The following is a 14,782-nucleotide window of genomic DNA, read 5'->3' as shown; positions in this document are numbered from 1 at the left end:
GAGAGGGAAAGGAACTAGAAATGGGTACAGGGGCTGAATGGGGTAAAGAAGAGAAAGTAAAAGGGGCTGTGAGGATGGAGGGGGAAATTACCTGAAAGTTCAGACAAATGAAATGACTTACTTTATACCATGAAGCTAACGTAGGTCTCCTACCCTTTTGGGGCCATTTTTTTTGTTTTTGTCTTTTGGGGGTTTTGATTGTTCATTTATTTGCTAAATATACAGCAAAGTTGATGATGGAAAAGCAATAATCGCAGAAAATTAAGCTAATAATTGCCTTGTTATGGTGGTTGATTTTTGAAGTGAGGTTAGAATAAAACATAAAATACACTTAAGTATTGAGTTATATATATCTTAGGTAAAAATACTTCCTTATTTCTTATACTCTAAGCACCTGAACTCTCCCAATATCTGAGCACGGCTTCAATAAATACCAACTGAACATGAATAAATTAACAAAGAGTAATTGAGAAGTGTCAACATTCCCTGAAGCTGACAGTCAGACTAATGATGCCAATTAAGAAAATTGATCTTGAAAATAAAACAGATGCCTTAATACACAGTGGGAGCATAATTTACAAGACTTAGAGCTCCAAGAGTAGAGAGAGGTATTGATACAACTAAGCAAATGTTTGATTTGTCCAGCCAGGGACACATATCCCTGGAGACAGAGCACAATGTGCTAGGACTAGAATCTAAATGTATGCAAAGTACTGACCAGACATGAGGAAGGAGTTGCCAAGACTGCAGTAAGGAGGTAGGAAAAGTGTTATTTGTTCACTCATCAGATATTTATTGAGCACTTATTAGACACTAGGTACTATTCGTAGCACTAATGACATAACAGTGAGCAACAGAGTAAAAAATTCCTGTGCTTGTGAGTTCACATTCTAATAGGGAGAAATAGAAAATATATAATCTGTCAAGTGGCAAGTGCCGAATAAAAATTTTGAGTAAAAGAATGAGAATATAGACAGAACAGGGTGGTCAGTAAAATCCCCTTGATAAGGTGACATTTAAGCAGACTGTGACATTTGGCTTGGATCCAAAAGGATGTACAGAAAGTCACCAGAAGGAGAGGTGGGGAAGGAATTCCCAAACACAGAAAATAAGGAAAGTTGGTCACAGGGTTAGTAGTATAGCATGGAGATTGTAGTCAATGATTCTGTAACATCTTTCTATGTTGACAGATAATAACCACACTAGTGGAGGTGAGGATTTAATAATACGAGTAACTGTTGAACCACTGTGTTGCATATTCGAAACCAATATAAGATTGTATATCAATGATACATCGATAAAAAAATCTATGCTAAACTTACAAAGATCTGAAAGCACAGATGCAATATTAAATAAGCATATGTACTAACTTATGTTAAAAAAAAAAGTTCCAGAGACCCAAAAAAAATTTTGTGGAACATATAGCCTAAACCTGGTTAATTAAAAGATTGTTTTCCTTTACAGTGATAAGAAAGTAACTCAAAATAGTCCAATCATGGTAAGCGCCTGGACTTTTGTCGGAGTTACCAGAAACAGATATTCTCTTTTCTCCAGCAAAAGTGCCATTTTCTAAGAGGATGTGAGCCTAGAGCTTCCAAAAGCCATCATCCAGAGCCAGGATATGTAAATAACACAATATAAACACAGCCAAAAGATAAAGAGAAACTGAATGCTAATCATCATTTTTGAACTCCTGGATAAGCTATCAGAAGCTAAACTTAGCCAGGTATTTTTCAATTATGTGAGTCAATAAATTTCTCTTTGACATTGAACTTGATACTGTATCACTTGCCAATCAGAGTTTTGATATAAAGAATATAGTATGTTTACAGGAAAGACTGCCAGATATTATTTTAGAAATTTTAATGGTACTGGGCAAGTGTCCCACGAAGACTTCTATCAAACTATATTATAAAGCTATAGAAATCAAAACAGTATGATATTAGCATAAATACAGAAACATAAAACAATGGGACAGAACAGAAAGTCCAGAAATAAACTCGTGCACATACAATTAATTTATGATAAAGGAGCCAAGAATAAGCAATAGAGAAAGGATAGTTTTATTAATAAATGTTGAGAAAACTGGACAGCTACATACAAAAGAATGAAGTTGAACCACTATTTTGCATCATACACAAAAATTAACTCAAAATGGATTAAACACATGAATATAAATAAGATCTGAAAGCATAACACTTATAGAAGAAAACATAGAAGTAAGTTTCTTGACATCAGTCAAGCAATGAATTTTTGGACTGACACCAAAACTAAAGGCAAGAAAAGAAAAGTGAAACTACATCAAACTTAAAAGCTCTGCACAGCAAAGGAAACCATCAACAAAACTAAAAGACAACCTATTGAATGGGACAAAATATTTGTAAATCATATATCCGATAAGGAGCTAATATCCAAAATATATAAAGAACTCATACAACTCGATAGCAAGAAAAACAGTCTGATTGAAAATTGGTAGAGGAACTGAATAGACATTTCTCCAAAGAAGACATACAAATGGCTCAACATTGTTGATCATCAAAGAAGTGAAAATCAAAACCACAGTGAGATATCACCTCATACGTTAGAATGGCTGTCATCAAACAGACAAGAAAAACCCAGTATTGGCAAGACTATGGATAGAAGGGAACTTATGGGCACTGTAGTTGTGATGGTAAATTGGTGCAGCCACTGTGGAAAACAGCATGAGGTTCCTCCAAAAGTTAAAAATGCAAATACCACATTATCCAGCAATTCTACTCTGTATATACATCCACAAGAAATGAATACAAGACATCAAAGAGATATTTGCACCCCCATGTTTACTGAAGCATTATTCACAATAGCCAAGATATGGAAACATCTTGTGTCCATCAACAGACAAATGGATAAACAAGATGTGGTGTATACATATATATATATATATATATATATATATATATATATATATATATATATATATATATATATATACAATAATCCTGCCACTTTTGACAACATGTATGGCTCTTGAAGACATTATGCTAAGTGAAATAAACCAGAGAGAGAAAGATAAATGCTGCATGGTATCACTTATATGTGGAATGAAAAAAAATATTCATAGAAATTCATAGAAAAGACACAGAAAAAAATTGATTACCAGGTGCTAAGGAATGGGAGAAATAAGGAGAGGTAAATTTTTTTAAAAGGTTGCTAGGAAAACTTTAGTCTTGCCATTTAAAGAAAGGGAGGTTGTAGAAGCTCTGAGAATGTGGGGGAGTCAAGTTTCAGAAGGTAGAGTAAAATGCTCTGAGGGGCTTAGAATGCCCACACACAGAACTCTGGAAAAGGTACCTTCTCTATATTACTTACTCATAAAAATGCACAGTAGGTGCTGTGGTGAGCCACATTCAGTAGGTGCCAAAAGAGACTTGACATTTATATATTGTAAAAGAGGACCACAGCCAGAAAGTAGTGATTAGGAGTACAGATATCTCAGTATATAACTAGGCTCGATTCCAAATACAAGAAAAGTGGGCTTTGTAGCCAGGAACAAAGTGAGGGGTCAGTGGATGGAAAATTACCAAATGGAGACACCAAGGGTTGGGGAAATATTTGCTAAACGGCCTTCACAGGATTCTTGCTGAAAACAAGCCAGGGTGACAAGTAGACTGGGGTTGCTGTGTTTGGACAATACGAGAGCTAAGGGACATTTCTCACAGTAAGAAGATAGCATACTTTAGAATCTTGCAAGTTTTTCTGTCATAAACTCAATTAAACCCATACTTTTCATTTTTGCTGTAGACTTAAAGTAATGTCACAGAACTATAACCCTCATAAAGTCATAAACACATTGCACACACACCACACATCTACCAGGCTACATAACAGTGTTTGAGGAGTGTTTTGTGCAGTCAGAAATGCACCTACAGCCAAATGGCCAGCACACTCATCAGAAGGTTCCGTGGCTGGGTCTTACAGATCTACTGATGGTGGTACTCAAGAATGCATTGAGTATGCATTTTAATAAGAATTCAAGCCTATTCTTGTACACATTAAAATGTGAGAACTCCTCAACTATGGAATAAATATTGACTACATTTTAGAAGATTTAGAAGCACGGAGATTCAACTTTATTAATACCTACAATGTTCAGGGCAGATAAATTAGACACCAGTCTCATTTCACTACCAAAACAAAACAGTGAAGCAAATATTTTCCCTGTTTTATAGATAATAATATTAAATCAGAGAAGACTAAATCACACACTCAAATCCACGCATCTGGGAAATGTTCAAGCTGATAGGGAATCTAGCTGACACAGCCCATTCTCTGTCCTGACTTCAGCAGGCTCCCTCCTTCCCCAGCTCTTATTTCTTGAATTAGTCCGTGAGAATCTTCCATTCACAAAAGCACTTTCTGGAATGCTGACAGTACTAATTTGGATTAGAAATACCATGTTACATACAACTAAGTTTATCTCTGATCTCAAGAACATGTCAATATGGTTCCTAGATTATTGTTTCTTTATAAAAAGATGGTCATTATTGTGCATCTTCAGTCTATGCTTGCCCCTCTCTCTGTGATTTCAGGAAGTCCAAATCTCAACCATCTGAGTCAGCTGCACTCCCCCTTAACTTACAATTCTGACAGGTGGACTAAGAGACATTAGGGTAAAGAATGTCTAATTTCTTTAACATCTAATTTTGTGCACAGCTTTATACCACTTCTAGAAAGTCTGCTGTCTTGATGGTTTTAATGTGTTAAATTAAGTAACCATTCTAATGATAATAAGTCTCTTATTGTGAATATACCTTTTCTGGCACTGAACCAGACACAAGGACTTCTGAGAAACCTCACTATCCAGACATTAAGTAAATAATTACAGTAGAATGGATTACATATGCATATCTGTGAAGAGATGTGTATAAAGGGATGAACTCTGTCAGGGAACATGGATGAAAGAATACTTCACAGAGAAAAGACATTTGTGCTGAAACCACTAAGCAGAGAAACAAAGGCCATTCTAAGAAGGAAAACAGCGTTATTCAGACAGAGACCTGCAGTTGCAGAGTGCTTGCCCCTGAAATATCTGCCTCTGGTCCTCTTCATCTTCCTCGCCCAGCCCTTCAGGGACCCAGAGAAGTGACTTCGTCTGCTGTATTTTTAGGGCCTAAAAGACAAGCTACAGTTTTTGCTTAGTTTATTGAATCAGCATCTTGAATTATTCGGACTTTAAAGAAGCTGTTTCTGTGGTAAGCACTAAATACATGTAACTCCTTCCATAGCTTTTAATTGTACCAGAAAACTTTGAATTAGAATCAGAGAAAGATTTCTTAAGGAACAATGGAAAAATACTTGATAAATATTTTGGAAATATCTTCCTAGATATATTTCGTGAAAAAAATGTAAAGTATTGTTAAACCTGAAAAGGGAAACGTGAAAGTATATGGTCTGTTGAGAGTTTATTAATATAAAAAGGCAGCTATGGACTTTATGTCACATAGCTTTAATTAAAAGGAGCAGTAAAGTGAGGACTCAAACAATTTTGGGTTTTCTTTGGTTGATCTTGAACATTGTGTCGGCCTGCTTTGTTTACTATGGGCATTTACAAGTTTTCTCTGAATTACCACATTCCCGATTGCTTTGGATACTCCTGTTCTTTCAGCAGCCACTGTAATTGCCTCTTCTTAAGACAATATTTTATGAAATAAATACTGGTGTTATTTAAATCAGAAACCTTTCCCAGTTTCAGCACTTCTACATATTGATTCAACCTAACTACACCTCAAAGCAAAATGGCCATCTCCGTGACTTATACATACTTACACTTTTATTCCATAAAACTGCAGAAAATGATTTCAAGTAAATGAGACCAGAAAATGGGAAAATATATTCTCAAGAGAAAATTCATCAAGATGATACACTCACTCTTGTTTAAAGAGAGTACTGTTACAGCATATTACGAATTCAGAAACACTACATTTTAGTCTCAAAAAGCATATTCATCTATAAAGTGTCTGTTAAGATTCACATTATGTTTTTCTCACAGCACAGGTGTTAATAAAATGTTAATGATTAAAGTGAGTGAAAAACTGGCATTTAGATCCATTATCACGAAATGGAAGTTAGGAGTCAAGGAAATATTCTTAAACAACTTGAAATCTAATCTGTCAAGATATAGTGAAACAGAATGCAACAGTAATAATGTATATTTCTTAATCCACTTATGTTTATTTCATTTAAATTTTCTCCACAAGACATCCTAAAAGATGCCAGGCACCCATATAGCAAATTCACCCAAATTCTCACCTTCGCTGTTCCTCAACATACTAGTACTGTGAGCTTCCACTTCATTAACTCCATTCTTACATCCTACAATTTATCACTCAGGGTTCCTATACATACTAAATAACAGCACTCCAGCCCTTCATTCTCAAGCCATAAGCTGACATCATCCCATATGTGTGCCTGGCTCTATCACCTTCTCTGTGGCCCCATGGAGATCTCTACGTTAACTTCCAAATCGATGAGCCCCTTTCCAACTTTACTTTCTTCCTGATACTTCATTTCAATAGCTTCTTGGCCAACACCCTGAACATGCTCCCTCATTTGTCCTTCTAAGGCAAAAGCCCTGAAAATTTCAGGCATTTTCCAACCTACAAAGCCTCACCTTAGACTGATATTTCTAGAAAATAATTGGGTCATAAGTTACGGGTTACTTGGTTTTGGTGTTTTATAGCTTCCTTTTAAATCAAACTCTGTTCCTCAGTAAGTTAAAACATCTGAAACAGTTAATGTTTGTTGGTGGTAACAGGGATCATATTCAATGCATTGAACAACTAGACATTTGGAACAGACACCATATATAAAAAATATCAGCTGTTGAAACCAGCCAATAAAAACTCTTATTGCAAGCAATAGGAAATGACTCCAGAAGAAGTGGGAGGATTAGGGAAATAGGGTAGCTCACAGCCAAGAAAAAAGGCGTTGAATGATAAAGGCTTTGGAAGGACAAGAACAAGGGCAGGTCTAGGAATCTTAGCTGCAAAAGATCTTCAAACTTCTGAGTACTGCCATAAAATGATGTAGTTCAACTGTTTTCTGCCTTTGTATATTTTCTCTCAAGACTGAAATTTCCCAGGGCATGCTCCTCTCACCCACAAACCATGAACCAATCACTGTGGCCAACAAGATGATTCCTATGACTGGCTGAGCCTACGTCATTGGTCCACCCGCGGAGCCAGACAGGTTGGGGAACTGCGGGAAGAAAACAGAATGGGCAGGCAAAACCATGAACCACGACAGCATCCTCGGTTATCACTGAACATTTCTTCCCTTGGTAACTTATGGAGGAGCTCCGTCTTTAGCACTGTGAAGAGACAAAGTATCTTTGCTTCAGTCATAAAGTTCAGGTGAAACTGAACTAAAAACTTGAATTTCTCCCTCAATTACTTTATAGAAACCACTTTCTCCTGGTTCTTCTATCCCTCTGTCCTTCCTACTCAGTTTGGGATGGAAATATTCTTACTTCTCAGTGCTCTGTCCTTTTTTTTCACTCTGAAAACCTCTCCTTAAAATCCCATGGACTCCCTTGGCTTCAGCTTCCATCTATATGCTGCTTCCTCAAACTATGGCACAGATTGATCCCCTGAGTTTCAGACTCATAAATCCAACTACCTACCTGACAGTTCCCTTGTGGTAACGGGGAAAATTTCCCACAGAAAACTCAAATGTAATGTTTCCCAATGAAGTCTATTACCCATGTCATTCTGCTTCTCCTCTGTGTCATTCTGGCCTCCTGCATGGCATCACCATCTGCTGGGAAATCCAATTCTGAAAACTTGAATCTTCCTAGACTCAAACCTCTTCCAAACTTCCATATATAATCCACCAGCAAGTCATGGCAGTTCTCTCTACTATTGCCCCAGTCAAAACATTCATCATCTCTCATAACATATTCTCTTGCCTCCTGCCTCAAGCAGCTTTAATACAGCTTTCAAAATACAACCAGAATAAACTAGGATGCAAATGTGATCATGTCCCTTTAAGGGCTACCTGCAGAGTAACATCCAAACTCCTTGGTTTGCCAGGCAAGATGCTTCAAAATCTATCGTCTCACTCTTTAGCCTCATCGTTCCACCTCTGCAGCCAAACCTGGAATATGAGCTGTAGCAAACAGTTGTTGGCAGAACATAGCATGCTGCATGGCGTCCTACAGAGAGACAGACCAAGCTCGCTGTGCCTTGTCCAAACTATCTGCCCTATAGAATCCATGAGTATAATAAAATGTATGTCGTTTTATACAACTGAATTTGGGGTTATATATATCACACAACAACATATAACTGGAACAAGTACTTTTCTGATTTATGATTATCCCATATAAATCTCCACTACCAGCTGGAGAATATATTCTTTTTTACTGAATCTTTCATTTTTTTCCTTTTGCAGTTATGTTGTGAAATGGTAGAAAATACATGAAATTTTAGAAAAAACCTGGATTCAAAAAACATCTATTTCCCTTGTTTACTTTTGTGACCTTAGGCAATTTTCTCTTAGTGAATTGTGATAATACTTACTTTGTCAGTAGCTGTGAGGCTTAATTCAGCCAATAAGGAGAAAGCTTCTAGCATCCCAGATGGAGTCAGAATTTATAAACCAGGAAACTATCTTTCCCCATGGTGATTAGCAGTAAATTCCTAAAAAAGAAACAGGTAAGAGAAAAAAATATGAGACATAAATATTTGAAGATTATATTACATATTTGGAAAACCAAGAGAATCAAGTAAAAAACTTCAAACAGTAAGAAAGTATATATGTAGCTGGCTACAAAAATAACATATAAAAGTCAATGGTTGTCTTATTTTCCAAGAATAATGAGCTATAAAATACAATGGGAAAAGATCTCAAGGACAACTAATACAAAATACTCAAGAACATAACAAACAAGAGATGTATATGATTATTTAAGAAAGCAATAAAATTCTGCTAATGTATATAAAATAAAACCTCAGTATATGATGTCTGGCAATGAGAAATTGTTTTAATGACTATGAGATCCCACACACAGACTTCAGGGATTATAAGGTACAGTGAAGATAGCCTTATGGCCCTCCTGCATAGCCATCTTAGATCTTTTCTTCCAAAACAGGTGGGTAGATATCATTAACTGATACTCCCAATTGAGAATTGGAAAATGCCAGCAATTTTATTTGTAGGGAAACATCAATGAATGAAAATTGAATGTGGAAACCAATTACAAGGTCTATGGAGGCCACTTCTTACTAAAGAAGATGAAAGGAAGTCTAGAGATGAACCACTTCAAATGACTAGAACCAATGATTAGAAGAGAAATGCATAAAACTCTAGCTTTCAACAAATTACTCTGCCCATGTTTAAAGACAGACGAGAAGTTTGCTTCTCTGCAATTGTAAATTTCAGGGGGAAAACAACCCCAGCAATAGGAAAGGATAGGAGTTCTTTGACTTAGAAAAGAGAAGCATGCACCTGTTTAGGGAGTGTTGGGTTCATTTTTAATTGTTTCCAAAGGTTTATATTTGGTTTAATGATATGATCTTGATATTATTATGGTAATGAGGTACATTTGCTAAGTACGCTGCACAAGATAATTATTGGTTGTTCTGAGTCTAAAGTCTTAGAGAAAAATATTTAATCATATGCTAACATGATCATAATTATGCACTTTTTAGGAGGAGTTGCAATGATATGGATTTGGGCTTACACTGAGTTATAGATTGGAGAGATAATGATAGGCTTCCCACAAGATGGCAGGACATTAGTTCTGTTTTCAGGTCAATTACATTTTTACACTTTAGTGGAAACTGTTTTTGTCCAGGGACTTTTGTGACAGAGCCTGATATCCCTCTTCCAATACATGTTATCTCTTTTTTTCCTAAACCTTAATTTTTAACTAGACTCATGGCCAATTGGGAAAAAAGACAGCATTTTCCAGATCCCTTGAGTTAGGCATGGTCATGTGACCAAGTTCCAGCTGATGCCTTATAAATAAACATCTCTTGTTTAACTTTCCAGAAGGGGGGTTGCCCTCCACCACCCAATTCCTGCTAGTTGGAAAACTTCTTTCACATACATGACAGAGAAATAAACCGTTATTTTATTTAAGACATTGTTATTTTGAATATTTACTGTCACTCAAGCTAAGCTAGTTCCAAATACGACAAGACTAAAGAAATACATTGAAAAAAAAAAAGGCCACCTTCATGTTAGGTAAGAGGAATTATGTAAAAGCAAAAATCTTAAGTCTTGTTAAGAGGGTTTTTTTTGGAGCCTACAATTCTCCCTCTTTTGGTTTATTATCTAAATTGCTTAAATGTGTTAGTCATGGCTGATGTGACTCAGTTAATAATTATAATAACATGATCAGAAACTTCATTTTGAAATAACTACTGCAATGCACATTTCCTGCATTATTTAAGAATTTCAATTCTGACACAGAGGATGATGAAAAAATCTAAAATGTCGTAAATAAAGTGACATAAGGTCCAGAGAATGAGAGAGACAAGGGTAGATAATCAATCAACAGCTACAGGACAGAGCTAACCAGAAACTCCACATTCTTGGATGAATTCATTTCAACCATCATCCCGATGGCTCCCCAGAACCACTATATTCCCCTTGCACATGACCAGTGTCTGACCATTATCAACAACCAATCCACAAGACTTCTCTAGGACTAACCACCTATTCCCAGACTTCCCCTGTTTCTCCTTGACCCACCTTGACCCAGCCAATGTGAATTTAAAGAACTGTCTTTCCTTGGGACCCCTCATCAATGTGTCCTGTTTCTTGAGTCTGGCAGACAAGTTGTTTCTGAAGAAGCAGAGCTTCCTGTCCCAGGACTCAGTCCTTTTTCTGTCTAGCATCTGTAAAGGTTCAGTAAACCCTCTTATTTGAGATATCTCTGCCTCTAGAGTTTTCAATTTGTCAAGGATAAGAAAAGCAACAGAGATAGAAGATGCTCATAATATATGCTAAGCACAATTAATGTATAGGTTAGTAGCTTATAAAGACAAGAAACATTAGTATGTTAGGTATATAAACACAAATAAGTTAATAACTTAAGTGTGTCGCCTGAGGGTTTCAGCCCTAGATAATTTCACTATAGATTTTGTGAAACCACATAATGACGACAGAACAATGCACATAAAAAGAGGCTCATAGCAAGCTTTATTCTCCGGGCAGTAGGTTAAGCACTAGAATCCTGTCCACCTCCATCTCTGCCCCCGGCTCAGCCTCTGCTCCAGGCTCTGCTCTCCTCTCTCCGGCTCTCTTGCTGTCTTCTTTAGGATCTGCTCTCCTGCTTCCCTCTGCCCTTAGCACTGGGCAAAACTTTCTTACATCAATACTGGTAATAATGGGCTATTGCCAATGGGCATCAACCATGCACCTGCACAGTGGGCTAAGTGTTACCCCATTGCACGTACACACTGGGTATCAGGTGAGGATCCTGGCCATGTAACTTCCATTTTCCCTGTACTAAGACACATGTAGGGCATAGGTTTGGTAAATGAAATGTGAAAGTTAAGCTTAGATAGAAAGGACAGGTAGGAAAAAAGAGGCACTTAATATTCATGATCGGTGATAAAAGTCTTGAAAGGGTTATTTGAATGTTATTTGCCATCTCCTTGCTCCCCACTTGCTCCAGTTAAGACTTGATAGCTAGTTGAACTGACTTTTTATTTTACCTTTCAGAGAGAAAGCATTCAAAGCTTCAGATACAGACAAGAGTCGGGTCCTAAGATCACTGCCGCGTCCTGCCTTGCCAGATGTCCAGAGCTGCCTTTGGAATTTGCTTGCCCTTCATTTTGGAAAGTCTCCCTCATGTTCTCACACCATGCCGAGGCTCCCTGATGGGTTTCTACCTCACCACTAGCCAGTAAGATGCTGGGCAGTGTGGGCCAGTTCTCTTTGCTCTTCAAAGCTCTTACTAGTGAATTTTGTTTTACATATAGTCACGTTTTCAACTGCTGTGCATCTGTGTTCTCACTTAATGTGGCTCCTTACTACAGAACTCAGACTTCCAGAAGATAGGTGTCTGAAGAGCTTGCTGAGCCTGGAGCTGAAGGAAACCTTGTAGGATTAAGAGGCTGCTGGTAATGAATGTGGTTGTCACCATAAACAGGACAGTGAAGTATTACGGCTCTCTGTGCACTACTTCAGAGCAAATAACACAATGGATGGACTCTTCAGAAGAAAATCACAGCCACGGCCTGATAGTTCATCATTTTATCAGGCCATCAGTTGAAATGACAAAAGGTCGGGAAACAAATTTACGGGGTAGCTGGGTAGAAGAGACGAATATCCTGTATGTTACAAAACAGAGTCAGCCATTTTAATGATGTGTGGACAGAAACAGAAAGAGATTTCTAAATAAGCCCAACACTTACAGAGATGGGAAATATCATTAATTTTTTAAAAACATATATGCGTTTTTTTACTTGGAGGTAAATTCTGTATGGCTTATCTTTCCTATAATTTATTATTATTATTATTATTATTCAGAAGAGTCAATCACATGAACAGAAAAGGTCTATCACTGCTGTCCCTCAGGTTCTCATCGGAAGCTCTGCTTTCCCTGTCTCTGGTCTTCCTTTTCTCCAAACTGCTCTCAATGCTGCCACCAGATAATTTTTCTCCCCCAGCTATATCGCAGTAAAGTGAAAAAGAACTGTGCATATTGAAGGTATATAACCTGATATCTTGATATACATACACCTAGTGAAGTAATTAGCACTATCAAGCTAATTAACACATCCATCACCACCAGGTAACTTTAAAATTGACAATGTGATTGTGTCATTTCCTTTGCTTAAACATTTTATGACTCCCTAAAGGATAAAATCCAAAGTCCTTTGCATGACACATAATCCCTTCACACTGCAGACCTCGCTTCCTCTTTGTCCCTCTCTCTTTCCCTTGTTCCCTGAGCTCCATGTGCTTTGGGCAGTCGGTGGACTGGGTCATCGGCTGGTGAGGACTGCTAGCCGACAGGGCCTTGGGCTGCTCACACACCCTCCCTTCTTTAGGTGCTTCCACCCAGCCCATCCCAGACAACAGCCTCACTCTCTTTCCACTGTCACAGCTTGGAGGCCTCTGTTTTCCCACTTCTCTTCTTCCTATTTTTTTTAGCATCCCCTCCAGTTTCCTGTTTCACCACCCACAAAAAATTTTTTAAATGCATTTTAAAGATATCATGAGAATCAAATATTTTCTCCTTCCTTAAGGTCTGGGGAGATTTTCTATAAAATAAGTATAATAATAACACACAAGCACACACACAGTCCACTGATCTCCATTCCTTTGCTGCTGGTGAGGATGAGAGGCATACATATCTGCCATGTAAGTCAGCAAAAACTGAAACATACATAGACATACATACACTTATGCACAAACATATATGTGATGTGTATATGCATATTGAACATTTGTATTTTGATACAGAGGTGAAAACTACAGTATGACAGGAAACTACCTTAGCTGTTAAATAAAAAAACCAGAGAATGTATTTATGGAAACATGCAACTCTCTCTCTCTCTCTGCCATTCATTCATTTGCTAAACATTGTTCTAGCAGTTAACAAAAGATGTGGAAAGTTCTTGCTGAATTTATGAACTTAGAATTTATGTTTTACAAGAAGGCAGACAATACACACACATAAATATAGAAAATGGGTGATAAATTTCAAGCAAATAAATAAAGCAGGATAAAATGACAGAGAATGACCATTGTGGGGATCACGGGAAAGGGCACGGCTATTTGAAATATTACTCCCAAAAGCTCCCCAGATTTTGGCATTTGATTAAAATCTGAAAGTTTCCTCTGACTTCCGAAGAGTAAGCATTATTTTCCAGTGCATTTCTTATTTCAGTATAGTATTTCTATTTATACATTTATTTATAATGAAACTATTTTCAACACTGAATGCAGTTTACCATTCCACTCCCAAAATATTACCCAAAATGTAGAAGCCCATTAATACAGGCTTTAACATGAAAAAATAATAGTAAGGACAGTGGTGGAACTTTGAGGAAAGGTACTTTCTCTTCAGCCAGCCTACCTAGGCTCCCTAGTCATTGCACTGTAACAAGCGGGCTCCGGTCAAGGCAAAAATACAAAAAGGTTACATGGCTCCTCATGTTGAAGTAAAGGAAGTCTAAACACTTTGCTGGGTTTTTCTTAGTAAAGCTAACTAAACTTTTCCCTTGTTCTATAGGGAAATTCAGAAAAAAAATGTGTGTTAAACAACAGAATAAATAATATTTAAAAATAATATCCTTAGCCAGTCCTCTGTAAGGCTAAGGGCATAATATTTTGTTGCAGCTGTGTAAAGGCCATGCAATGGCTTGCTTTATGGAATCATTGGTTTTCTGATCACAATAAACAGGCACTTAGAAAAATGGCATATTTTAAGCTTTTTGTTTGGAAATGATTTTGAACATGCATGAATGCTACAAGTACAAAGAGCACTTGCATGTGTTTTATGCAGATTAACCCATTGTTAATATTTTGCCCCATTTGCTTTACCTTTATTGTTGCTCTCTATTTATATTTTTCCTCAACCACTTGAGGATAAGTTACATACATGAATCTTTACCTCTCAATGTTTTGATAGGTATTTCTTAAGTATTAGGATATTCTTTTACATAAGTATTATATAGTTTTTAACTTTAAGTATTGTACTTTAACTTGAAGTATTAACTACCTGTATTGTACTTTTTTGAATAAACAGTACAAAGGTCTAACTAGAATTTTTTTTCTCCAG

Source organism: Manis javanica, chromosome 5 (genome assembly GCF_040802235.1).
Source record: "Manis javanica isolate MJ-LG chromosome 5, MJ_LKY, whole genome shotgun sequence".
Classification (NCBI taxonomy): Eukaryota; Metazoa; Chordata; class Mammalia; order Pholidota; family Manidae; genus Manis; species Manis javanica.
The sequence above is the reverse complement of the archived record's forward strand: the minus strand, read 5'-3'. Positions refer to the sequence as shown.